The following is a 12,986-nucleotide window of genomic DNA, read 5'->3' on the forward strand; positions in this document are numbered from 1 at the left end:
GAAACCGGAACAGATGTCCTCACAAGGGTTTTGGCGCTGATACCTCGGATGCAGGATCCTAGTAGTAGAAAGGTAAGTATGAAGTCTCTTCCCTGAAGAAGAAACCCACGGGTTTCGAAATGCGTTGGACGATTGGTCAAGACTAACCTCTACCTCTAACTACTACCCCATCACGCGAGCTGATCGAGTCTACACGGCGCTACTAACAGCCATCTCCCCGCGGTGATGTCATTGACCCGGAAGTGCTTTGCACGGAGGGGAGTGAGAGAACCCAGCCGGTGTGGAGCTTTGCACTGGCAAAGAACTGTATGCGACAGCAGCAGACGTTGGACTCGTGCTCTGGGGGTAAAGAACTTTGTAGAGACTTCATACTTACCCTTCTACTACTAGGATCCTGCATCCGAGGTATCAGCGCCAAAACCCTTGTGAGGACATCTGTTCCGGTTTCCTGAGGCGTTGGGTAACATTATCCCTAACTGCATATGTTCAATTATTTTGATGTACGCACATTACTCACCGTACCTAATTGTTTATGTCAATATACTATTTAATGCACTATGAGCGTTGTGCGCTGTGTCTCTTCTGTTTTTATCTGCTAGCTTAGGGGGTCCCTGAGCCCCCCTCCATCGCAGCTGCAGACGCTCAAATTAAGGTCACGTAATTTATTTAATCACTAATTATCACGTCACTATATTAGTTGTTGCGCACCTTATATTTTCTTTTCACCCTTCCTCCAGTTCCCTCATGGTGAAGGACTGGCCATTCCGGATCACCACGAGGCCGAAAGGGAAGGTCCAGCGATACCTTATTGCCTTGGCCTTTAGGCCTGGGACATAGTAGGTTCAGCCTCGCTGAGCCGGGCTGAGCCACGCTGAGCAGATGCACTAACCCCCTGCATCTGTCATCAGCGTGGCTTTAGCAGCCGCTTCTCCATGCGTGCGGAGGCTGAGAAAATTTGAGCAGACAGGCAAGTTTGAAATTTGCCGCTCGGGGAAGCGGAGGAGCGGTCACGTGACCGCTCACATCCAATGGGAGCGAGGGACTAGCCCCGCTGCCCGCTCTGCCTCCTGACACACCTCCGCTCCGCCTCCGCCCCGCCCCCAGAGCGCGCTCACTGCCTCGCCTGCCAGGACAGAAAAAAGCACCATTTTGAGCAGGCGAGGCAGAGCAGGAACGCTGATCAGCGCGGCCCAAGGCACCATGCCCGAGGCCTTAGTTTCTTTGTTATGGGAAGCAGACTCCTCCGCCTTGCTAGTGTGGTTGGTGCCAAGTCTTGAAAAATCATAAGCCGGGTACCCTCAAATTCCACCGCTGGTAGGGGACGTGTTTTTTGTAAGACAGCCTCCCTGGATCAAAAATGGTGCATCCTCACAATGATGTCCCTAGGCTGTTCCGTTTGCATCGGCTTCACCCGCAAGGCTCTGTGGCATCTGTCTAAAGCCAAGTACTCTTTTGGTGTATCCGGGAGTATACTCTCTAGCCACCGGCTCATGAACTCCTCGCAGTCCTGCACTGACACTGGTACCCCCCGATCCGCAGGTTGTTTCTTCGGTCGCAGTTTTCTGTGTCCTCTTGTCTGTCTTTAATCTCATTGATTTGACTCTGTAGGTCCTCTGTTTTTTTATAATTTCTTTTTATTGACTTTATTGTCTGATCCACTTTAGTCTCTAATGCTCCGGTTCTTTCCCCAAGCCCTGTAACTTCTTTTTTCAAATCTTGTATCTCTGCTTGCAGCATAGATTTCAAATCCTTGTAAAGCTTATTAAAGTCACATTGCCTCACTGGTCTCTGTGCTGCGTTGTCCATTTCTTCTTCATCTCCCTCCAGCTCTTTGTCAAAGCCTGTGTTTGAAATGGGTGCCATTTCTACAGCAGCACCTGTCGTCCGGGCTTTCCCAAAATATTCAGGCATCCCTCTCTTCCTTGGGGTTTTCACTCCTCTCTTTCACATCCTTAGACCTTTATGAATCTTTTGTGATATTTGGTGACGAAATCCGGATATTTTTATGTTTTGAGTGCTTATATTGTTCAACGGGGCTCAGAGCAGCTACGTTATGCTACCATGCTCTTTGCCGTCGTAGCTCCGCCTCCATAGGCTAGTGCTTTTATTTATTTAATTGATTTGTTGGCTAGTGCTTTTACTTCTTGAATTTGTTGGATAGGTGTTTATTTAATATTATTCTTATGTTTTGGAATAACATTTTTATTCTTTTGCTGTTTAGGTGATAGATAAATGTTATTCATGTGTACTATGAGGCTTTTTAATTATTTTATTGTTGGGGTGTGTGGCAGGACGGCCTGTAGTCGAGGTCAGGGAACAGTCCACACGTATAGTTTCAGGATAAATAAAAACGTTCAGTGGCTTTATTTCTCCACAGTAACATAACATGCGGGTACACTGTCCCTTTAACAAAATAAATCCTGCTCCACTTTGGGAGAAAAACTGACTAATAACACAGCAGACCTATCTAGCAGGCTGGCTGACTAAACCAGAACCAAACCATAAGGGTACTTTAAGCAGTCAGTAAACAAATGAATAATCCTTACTTTAGTTGAAGTAGTCTTTGGTGAAATCCCTCTGGCTAAGGGCTCACGCAGCAGTGTGCTTCTCTCTCTCTCTCCCTCTCTGGCAGCTACTGCCAGTCACATGATCCTTTATCTACCTTGCTGGCTCTCAGGTGTCAGCTATAGAGTTCTGATTTCCTAACTTCCACCTGAGTTAACCCTTATGAGTGCTGGATGAAGCACTCAGACATATGTCTCCCAGGCGTAACTGATAGGAGTTGACTTCACTCTGTCACATACCTCCCCTGTTTGTGTGTGGCTAGTGTCCCACACGGCTGAAGCCCGACCCTCCACTCCTTCCCTTGACAAAAAATCAGCATTTCCATGGTCCTTTCCAGGTCTATGCTGAATATCAAAAGAGAAGGGTTGGAGGGCAATATACCACCTGGTCAACCTTGGATTTGTGTCCTTCATGGTGTTTAACCACTTCAAGGGCGCATGGTCAGTGACCAGGGTGAAGTGTACTCCGGCGACATAATGTCTCAAGGCCTCAATTGCCCATTTTACAGCGAGGCACTCCTTCTCAATAACGGAATACCTCACTTCCCTTGGGAACAGCTTCCGGCTGATGAACAGTATGGGGTGTTCAACACCATCAAATTGCTGAGACAGCACTGCTCCCAGTCCTACCTCTGAGGCATCCGTCTGGATGATGAAAGGCTTTTTAAAATCTGGGCTCCGAAGAGCGGGGCCCTCTGACAGGCACTATTTTAGCATGTCAAAGGCGTCTTGGCACTCCCAAGACCATTTAACTTGGGTCGGGTCTCTCTTTTTTGTCAGATCTGTTAGGGGTGCAGATATTTCTGAAAAATTGGGGATAAACCGCCTATAATACCCTGCTAACCCCAAAAGGGAGCGGACCTGTGTCTTTGTCTGTGGGGTGGGGACTTCCTTTATGGCGGCCACCTTGCTAGCTAGTGGCCTTACTATCCCTCCCCCAATGGCATAGCCCAAGTACTTTGTAGTGGATTTACCCAGGGCACATTTTTTTGGATTTGCTTCTCTTAAGGATGTTAGGACTGCCCTTAACCTTTTTATATGAGACTGCCAGTGTCTGCTATAGATGACAATGTCATCCAAGTAGGCCGCGGCATATGCCCTATGGGGTCGTAGTACCTTGTCCATTAACCTTTGGAACGTGGCTGGAGCCCCATGTAACCCAAATGGCATAGTGACGAATTGGTATAAACCGAGAGGGGTGGCGAAGGCAGTTTTGCATTTGGATTCTTCCGCTAGAGGTATCTGCCAATATCCTTTCGTGAGATCTAGGGTGGAGATATACTCTGCTTTACCAAGCGAATCAAGCAATTCATCCACCCTAGGCATTGGATATGCATCAAATCTGGATACAGCATTTACCTTTCGCAGATGCACGCAAAACCTCACCTTCCCATCAGGTTTAGGGACCAACACGATAGCGCTACACCATTCGCTGTGGGACTCCTCGATCACGCCCAATTCCAGCATGTCTATTATTTTCCGTCTCTACCAGGTCTTTTCAGCCCTCTGGCAATCTATAGGGACGGGACCGTACTTTTACGCCAGGTTCTGTCTCAATCCTATGGGACACTAAATCAGTCTGCCCTGGCAGCTCTGAAAAAACATCTGGGAACTGGTCACATACATCAAGTAGGTCTGACCTTTGTTCCGTTGTTAACTGCTCTCCCATGGGAACCTGATGGTCAGTGTACGTACTACCCTTTGGAATCTTTGGACCCAAATCTGTCTCTCCTTCCCGAGGGTGAATGAACAGCGATCTCATCGTTTTCCAGGGTTTCAGGAGGTTCACGTGGTAGATTTGTTTACCCTTCCTGGACCCTGGTTGAGAGATCTCATAGTTCACCTCCCCGGTGCGGCGGAGAACTTGGAAAGGACCCTGCCACTTCGCAAGGAGTTTACTCTCTGATGTCGGTAGCATCACTTGGTCCCCAGGTTGGAAGACCCTCAAGCGAGCATTTTGGTTGTACTGCCTCTCTTGACGTTCTTGAGCAGATTTGAGGTTTTCCTTCGCAAACCGACCTATCATGTCTAGGCGGTTTCTAAGGTCTATGACATACTGAAGGGTATTCTTGGAGGGGGAGGGCTCCTCCTCCCAGGATTCCTTCAGTAGGTCGAGAATACCCCGAGGTTGGCGTCCATATAGGAGCTCAAACGGGGAGAAGCCTGTGGATGATTGGGGAACTTCTCGTACCGCAAACAACAGGAAAGGGAGAAGTTCATCCCAAGCTCGCTTTTCAGTGTCCACAAACTTCCTAAGCATAGTTTTTAAAGTACGGTTAAACCTCTCTACCAATCCATCAGTCTGAGGATGGTAGACCGAGGTCCGGACGGATTTTACCTCCAATAACTTCAGGACATCCTGCATTAACTTTGCCATGAAATTTGTTCCCTGGTCAGTTAACATTACTTGGGGAAGTCCTATCCTAGAAAACAGTTCTAACAGCCTGTGAGCAACCTGTTTAGCAGTGGCTGATCTCAGAGGGAAGGCCTCAGGATACCTGGTGGCATAATCAACAACAACGAGTATAAATTTATGTCCCTTCGCAGAGGGTTCTAAAGGTCCGACCAGATCTACCCCAATTCTCTCGAATGGGACGGCTACCAAGGGCAGAGGAACCAAAGGAGCCGGCTTCTGTCCTTTTTGGCTAGTTAACTGGCATTCAGGACATGTCTCACATAGTTTCATGATGTCACCATGTATGCCTGGCCAGTAAAACCGGGACGAGATGCGGTCCGTGGTCTTATCTCTGCCCAAATGACCACCCCATGGGAGAGTATGGGCTAGGGTAAACACTGTTTTAATCAACCCTTTAGGGACTAGCATCTGTCGAATGACCTCCCCTGTTTGTGTAACCTTATTCACACAATATAGTATGTCATTCAACAGTTCAAAATGTGGAAACATGTTTACACCTTGTTCATCTATTATCTTGGTGTTGACCTGTACCACCTTCTCATATTGTCTAGCCAGAGCTGGGTCCTCCCTCTGCCTCTGACGGAAGTCAGGAAGATCCAGGTCTGGCAACACTCCCGTATCTATCTGTTCCCCACCCTGGTCATCCCCGGCCATGACCTGCAGTCCTTTGGGCTGACTTATGTTACCAAAAGTCCCAGCCTTTCTTAACCAGTCCTCTTTTTCCGCACGTCTCTGTTTACGTGTCTTTGGGACATGGTGTCTACGGGGGAAAATCTCTGGGGAAAAAGGGAACAAGTCTCCGGGCTTCTCCGGTACCAGAGAAGTAGGCTCCGTAGGATTTGGGGCCAACAATGTTTGAGGTAGGGCCAGTCTCGGCCAAGTAGAACAGGAGCAGGTAGCCAGGGAGCAACTCCCACTAGTAGGCTAGCCTCTTGATCCTGGATACGCAGTATAACGTTCGCCGTCGGGTATCTCTTTGTATCCCCATGGATACACTCGATATTCCAAGGAGAGTCATAAGATAGTCTATTGCTTGGAATTAGGCCCTCTAGGATCAGGGTTTTTCCAGAGCCCGAGTCCAGCATGGCGTTTACTTTTGTCCCCTCCAGAGATGCTGGGACTAACCACGAATTGTGGTCCCCTCGGAGACAAGCTGTGGCAGTGGTTCTGCCATATGAACAGTCCATTTCCTCATCTCCTGAGTCCGCAAACTCGGTCGTCCGCGGAAGCTCTCGACGGGGCTCGGTGTTTGGACCTCTCCGCTGTTGGATGGGGTCCTCCCTTCTGGTTGGTGGGGTTATCCTCTCCACCGGGTGGGTGACAGGAGTTCAGGTTCTCGGGGAATACTGTGGGTGGCGGCCTCCCTTGAGTGATCCAGTGGCCTCGGACCCAGGATGGGCATCTCTGCAGGAGTTTGTACCAGGAACCCTCCGAGAAGGGAAAGGGTCTTCCGATCGGGTTGACTGGATCTCCCGAGCTGGTGGGTTGTAGACCCCTCGATTGTCTGCTCTCCTGCCTCTAGTATCACCGGAAGCAACTGGTGTTTGCACCGGCCGTTCCCAGCTATCCTGTTGGGTGTCGTCGCCCAGGAAGTTTTCCACCAAGCGGACTGCTGAATCCAGGGAAAATGCAGCGTGTCTTTTTACCCAGGAGCGGGAGGAGGGGGGCAGTATCTGTATGAACTGCTCACGCACAAACTGTTCAAGGATCTCTGCCTTGTCATGTTTTTCCGGTTGTATCCACCTGGCACATAAGTCTACTAAGCGGTGGGCTACGACCCGGGGTCTGTCTCGGTTTGTATATTTGACTGTCCGGAACCGCTGTCGGTAGGTCTCTGGCATGAGGCCTAGGCGATCCAGAATAGCAGACTTTAGTTTCTGATAGTCCATGGCCTCGTCCGCTGGAAGAGCCTGGTAGGCTGCCTGAGCTTCCCCTATGAGGAGTGAAGCCAGAGTCGTTACCCAGCGATCAACTGTCCAGCCGTGGGCCGTGGCTACCCTTTCAAAAGTGAGGAGAAATGCCTCTGGGTCTTCATTTGGCTTCATTTTAGGCAGCATCACCGGTGGGTTATTTGGAATCCCTGGTCTGCCTGGGGTTGGGCCTTCGACCAGCAGTTGGTGTAGCTTTTTTCTCTCGCCGGGCCTGTTGCTCCTTTTGCTGGGCTTGTCGCTCATCTTGCTGGGCTTGTCGCTCTGCTTGCTTCTCTGCTAGCTGGAGCTGTTGCTCAAGGAACTGAGAAAAACATTTCTCCATTTTTTTTTTTTGTGTGGCCCTTCAGATACAGGGGCCGTCCGACATCCCACTTCTGACACCACCTGTGGCAGGACGGCCTGTAGCCGAGGTCAGGGAACAGTCCACACGTATAGTTTCAGGATAAATTAAAACGTTCAGTGGCTTTATTTCTCCACAGTAACATAACATGCGGGTACACTGTCCCTTTAACAAAATAAATCCTGCTCCACTTTGGGAGAAAAACTGACTAATAACACAGCAGACCTATCTAGCAGGCTGGCTGGCTAAACCAGAACCAAACCATAAGGGTACTTTAAGCAGTCAGTAAACAAATGAATAATCCTTACTTTAGTTGAAGTAGTCTTTGGTGAAATCCCTCTGGCTAAGGGCTCACGCAGCAGTGTGCTTCTCTCTCTCTCTCTCTCTCTCTGGCAGCTACTGCCACTCACATGATTCTTTATCTACCTTGCTGGCTCTCAGGTGTCAGCTATAAAGTTCTGATTTCCTAACTTCCACCTGGGTTAACCCTTATGAGTGCTGGATGAAGCACTCAGACATATGTCTCCCAGGCGTAACTGATAGGAGTTGACTTCACTCTGTCACAGGGTGTTTAGGATCTTGTGTATTTCTTTTATTATTATGTATTTTTGGCCTTAATGATTTGTATTAGTTTGACCATTGAGTGCTATAGTGGCTTATTATGCCCAAATTAAATGGGTATGATATACAACTGTGCCAATCAATGGGTATAGGGTGGGTATAGTTTAGGTCTCCAGGGTGGGTAGCGGGGGATGGGGGTTAACCTCTTAATTACTATAATGGTTATTAATCGCTAAAGTGATTAAGGGATTAGGGGCTATTAGATTGTATTTTTCCATGTACTCTTGCTAGCAACGGAGGACATGGACCTGGAGTATGCTGACAAGGATGCCCTCATGATGGAAGGGGTAAGTAGAAATTTGTATTTACTTTATTTATGCTGGCTATGTGGATAATAGTTATTTTGCCCATAACTATACTGTATGTGTTGGGGGGGAGGGTGGGGGTTGTTGGGGGTAGAGGAGTTGGTTAGTAGGGTTGTTGTGTCTATATTTTTTTTATTGTGGGTAGAAAGATTGAGTGAAGATGGTAGTAGCCCAAGGATGGCTGTTTAGGCCTACCGGGTGGTAGTGGGAGAGGTTAACCGCTTTATTACCTTAGCGGTATTAACCGCAAAGGTAATGAAGGGGTTAACTCCACCCACAAACCCCCGCAAGGCCTAAACACCTACCAATAGTCAAATACCACCTTCACCCACCCCTGCTACCCACAATAAACATGGCATTGTTAGTTAACCCCTTCATTGCCTTAGCGGTTAGCCGCTAAGGTAATGAAGATGCCTGTAAATGCATTTTTATTGCATGGGATTCATGCCGGGGTTTCCGGTGCTGATATTAATGTGTATCAGCTCCGGAAACTCCCGGCATCAATCCGATGGAGGAAAAAAGCATTTTTTTTCTAAGTCCTCTCTCGCCGCCTTCTCAGCAGATTCTCCCCAGCTTCACGCCAGAAACTTTTCCTGGCGTGAGGATTTTGGGAGAAACTCGCCATTCTAGAGCTGCGATTAGCTAGAATTGCACAAGTTTCCGAACCTGCCGATAAGGGGCTTATTGCCGCTCACACGGCGATGTGTTTTGGACGGCTGAAAAAATTGGTGATTCACGCCTTTATCGCCCACTTATCGAGGCTTACTGAATAGCAGTAGGCATGTTGGCCGAAAATGCCTTGATAAGTGGCTGATCGAGGCTTATACAATAGGCCACAATGTATCTTCTACATTTATTAAGGACAGTGGAATCAACTAGATCCAAACAATAATCGCACTTTATATGTCTCTATATTTGCAGATCCCCCGATTTGAACACAGAATTGGTGTGGCATGTGCTGAAACATAATTTGAGAAAGTATGTGAAACCGGCAAACAACGACGAGCTAGCGAAAAGGATCAAGAAGTACTGCAAGGAGTGTCTAAATGTAGAAACATGCAATAATTACATAAATCATATAAATATTGTGTTACCGGTGGTTATTGAAATAAATGGGATGGCACTAGAGATTTAGTTTTAATAAATCATTGCCTTTTATTTCAAACTAAACAATTTTTGTTTTCACATTTTTTTTACTCTTACAGATACAAGTTTCGGGAACTGATTACAAGTATCGTCCACTGATGGGGTGTGAACGTTCTTCATCAGATTTGACCGCTGGTTAAAAAAGGTCGGTTGATTGGTGCGATAATCGTTCACACTTCTAACAATTTTAGCAATCCGTGTATAACAAGCAACTTTTTGTTGCTTATGCGACACCCACCTTAGACATGGACACTCAGGAGGATGGGTGGAGGCGTTCACATGAATGACACATGCTGAATGTAAGATCAACATGATGGGAAGGGAAGGGTACTAATCTTTGCCTACAGTAATTGTTAAGAGAAGGCCAAATTCTGCTGGGCAGTTTAATTTTAAAAAAAAACTGTCAAAAAAAGGTTTTTGGAATGTCTGTCCCACTGTAAGGAAGTTTAATAACATAGAAATTGACAGCAGACAAGAACTACTTAGGTTTTTAAAAAAACAATAGTAAATATTGGTCCAACACTTCAAAGATACAACCAGCAACAAAAGATAAGCTTATTTATGTAAAAAAAAAATACAAGCACCTTTACTAATCTTATCAAGACAACTAAACTAATCTTAACTAGTGCCACCTTTCCCCACAAACAGTTTATTGGGTGGTATCCGGACATACAGCAGCAGAAAAGAGAGCAGATTTGAACTTGATCATAACGTACAAGTTATGTTAGAAATCCCAGGTTCTGCTCAGCCACGTCTGTCTTTGTTTGCAATGTGGCCATTTCAATAGCGTGTATTTTCACTTGAATTTTTCTGATGGGTATTTTTCTGCAGGAAGAGAAGAGCCCTAGCAAAATTAGTATCCTTGCTTCTTGCTCCTACTCTACATTATGTTACTGTACACGGTATGCTGTTATATTAACTATAGTGTGGTATGAGGTAGCCCAGTATGAGGTAGCAGTTAGCAGTTGTCCACTTCAAATTGTGATGGGCAGTGTGACGGGGTGAATTCCCTATCTGATTGTTATGCATGGGAGACCTATGTTTAAGGTTGAGCACAGCACTTAACAGGTTAAATATCTCCCTCTGAGAACAGGCTGACTTGATTAGCTTGCTCACCTGGCTCGTTAGAGTGTCTTAAAGAAGGACTCAAATGATAAACTAACCAGGTGTTATATGGCCCTCCAGCCCTTCTCGTTTGAGATTCAGCACAAGCCTGGGAAAAAAAACACAGATTTCCTGTGTCGAGAAGGGGTGCATGGTCGGGTCTCAGCCATGTGGGGCCCCAGCCACACCCAAACAGGGGAGGAATGTGACATGGTGGAATCCCTACTGTATCTGACTTATGTATGGGAGACTTATGTTTAAAGGTTAAATCTTAGTCTGAGAACAGGCTGACTTGATTAGCCTGCTCACCTGGCTTGTTAGAGTGTCTTAAAAGGTTGTAGGTCTCAGTGATCTGGGTTCCTGACTGAACCAGGGAGACACACTCTGGAGCTCTGGAGGGAGATAAGCCTGCAATATGGTCTGTTTATATTGTAACTCTTACTCTTGTGTATCCTGGACTTGACTTGCCCTTGCTGGGAAAAGGCCTTATCAAAGACTTATGTTATTGTTAACCGTTAATGCTGAAGATAAGCTCTGTTGTGTTCCACATTTTGGAGGCCAAATAAAAGGCCTATATTCAGACCAGCCTACTTGTCAATGCCTAGTCACTGCAACAGGCACTTTGATAAAAACATTTTTTTATAAAAATAAAAAGTGCCCCATAGTAACGAAAATAAAAAAATTGACACCTCTAGCGAATAATTATTGCATACAGTATATTAAAATACAAAATTACATGGTGCACATAGATTTTGACTATCCTTAGTTCAAAATACAATAGAAAATATTTACAGTACTGTGTGTATTGGTAAGTATGACAAAATCTTATCCCACACTATATAGAAGGTATTACATGTAATTTTTAATATCACAAACCCTCCACCCTAAAGTTATAATTCAGGATGTATATACAGTAGGAGCAGTTGTCCACTTCAAATTGTGCGGGGCAGTTTAATACAATATTTATTGCATATATGAAACTATTGTAACACAGTCCCCCCGTCCCCCCCCTGGGAGATACACTGCATTACTATGTTAGTGTGGTGCTGAGGCATACCTGCTGGTTCAGGAGAGCTGAGTAGCCGTGATGGTAAGGGGCAACAGGACAGGCTTTTTGTCTCTTGCATGAGCTTCGGTTCTTGGTACAGTGCCTCCAGCTTCAGTGGGCTCAGGGAGTACCCGAGACTACCCCTCCTGAAGCACTTCCATACCCCCTGCGCACTGACTCTTATCACAGCAGGGGTATAGTAGTACAGGGATTCTTTATTGTGCATCACTGCAGCTCTTATTACAGTGGGGTGCATATCTTCCAGGTTCCAGGATGATAAACAGTGCATGACCCTGATAGTATAGGGTCCCTTAGCTTAATCTGATGTTCCCCAAGCCCAGAGACCTGAGGTGGGCAAGCTCATCCCGCAATGGGAGAATCTTATACCCCTCTGCTCAGGAGCTCGTTATGAGAGGACTAGTCTTTAGCTCCTCCATACATTTGGATACAAGTAAGGTAAGGGGGGGGGGGAATGGTAACCTCTGCTCAGCTAATTGCCATAGGTATTGAGTGAGTGAGAGATGGTGCTGTGCTGAGAAATATACTGATAATACACCTAAGATAAAGAACTCAGCTAGTAGCACTCTATGACTCTATGACTGAAGTAATTAAAAGTACTTTACTAATATTGATTAAAATAAATGGATGCACACAAAACAAAAGTGACTGTATATCCCAGTCATACCCTGCTATTTCCTGGGGTTAAATGGGTGGTAACTGCTAGTGTTAGCATGTAGCGACAAATTGGATAATACCCATTAACAAAGGTTACACACATATACCACCTTGTAACAATGTATATATAGGTGTATTTGTGCTCTATAATTCCCCCATTGTGATCCCCTAAGGGTGCTACATTTGGATGCTACTTCCTAGAGGAAGCGGAAGAGGCGGGCTCATGGTCTATACCTCTATTGGCTCTACACAGGCCACGAGTCACCACCACATTCTGCCACTCACAGAGCAGACAAGGGGTGTCTAATGCCCGCAGGATTAACCTGTTACTCCCTGCAGCTAGCAGGAGTTATATAACAGGCAGGAAAGAAGTGCAGAAGGGGGTACACTGTTACACTATATTTCTAGAAGTAAGGAACATTTACATAACTCTGACAGCACTATCAAACAATTCATGCATACTTTACAGGTATATTAAAATAATATGGTGCACAGCGGTTTGAGAAAGCCTGTCTCCATTTCTCAAGACGTTGGAAGTACCGTAGGAAGGAGGAAATACTTGTATTACTTATTATACAGCACCATGAGCGTCTGCAGGGGGGGCAAGGGGGGCGCTTACCCCCCCTAGATCCTCGCATTAACTTAATAAAATATGCTGGGCCGCGGGGGATTGGATGGGAGGCTGGGGGCGGGGCTTAAGCAAAAGAAGACTGTAGTCACGCAGGGGTGGGGGCCGCCACGCTCTCCCGCGCTTTAACTCCCCATCCGGCACCCAGGCTCTCCATACCTGCACCCCGGCACCTCGAACCGTCTGCTTCCAGCCTCACCGTCCCTCA

This window comes from Ascaphus truei, chromosome 3 (assembly GCF_040206685.1).
Source record: "Ascaphus truei isolate aAscTru1 chromosome 3, aAscTru1.hap1, whole genome shotgun sequence".
Taxonomy (NCBI): domain Eukaryota; kingdom Metazoa; phylum Chordata; class Amphibia; order Anura; family Ascaphidae; genus Ascaphus; species Ascaphus truei.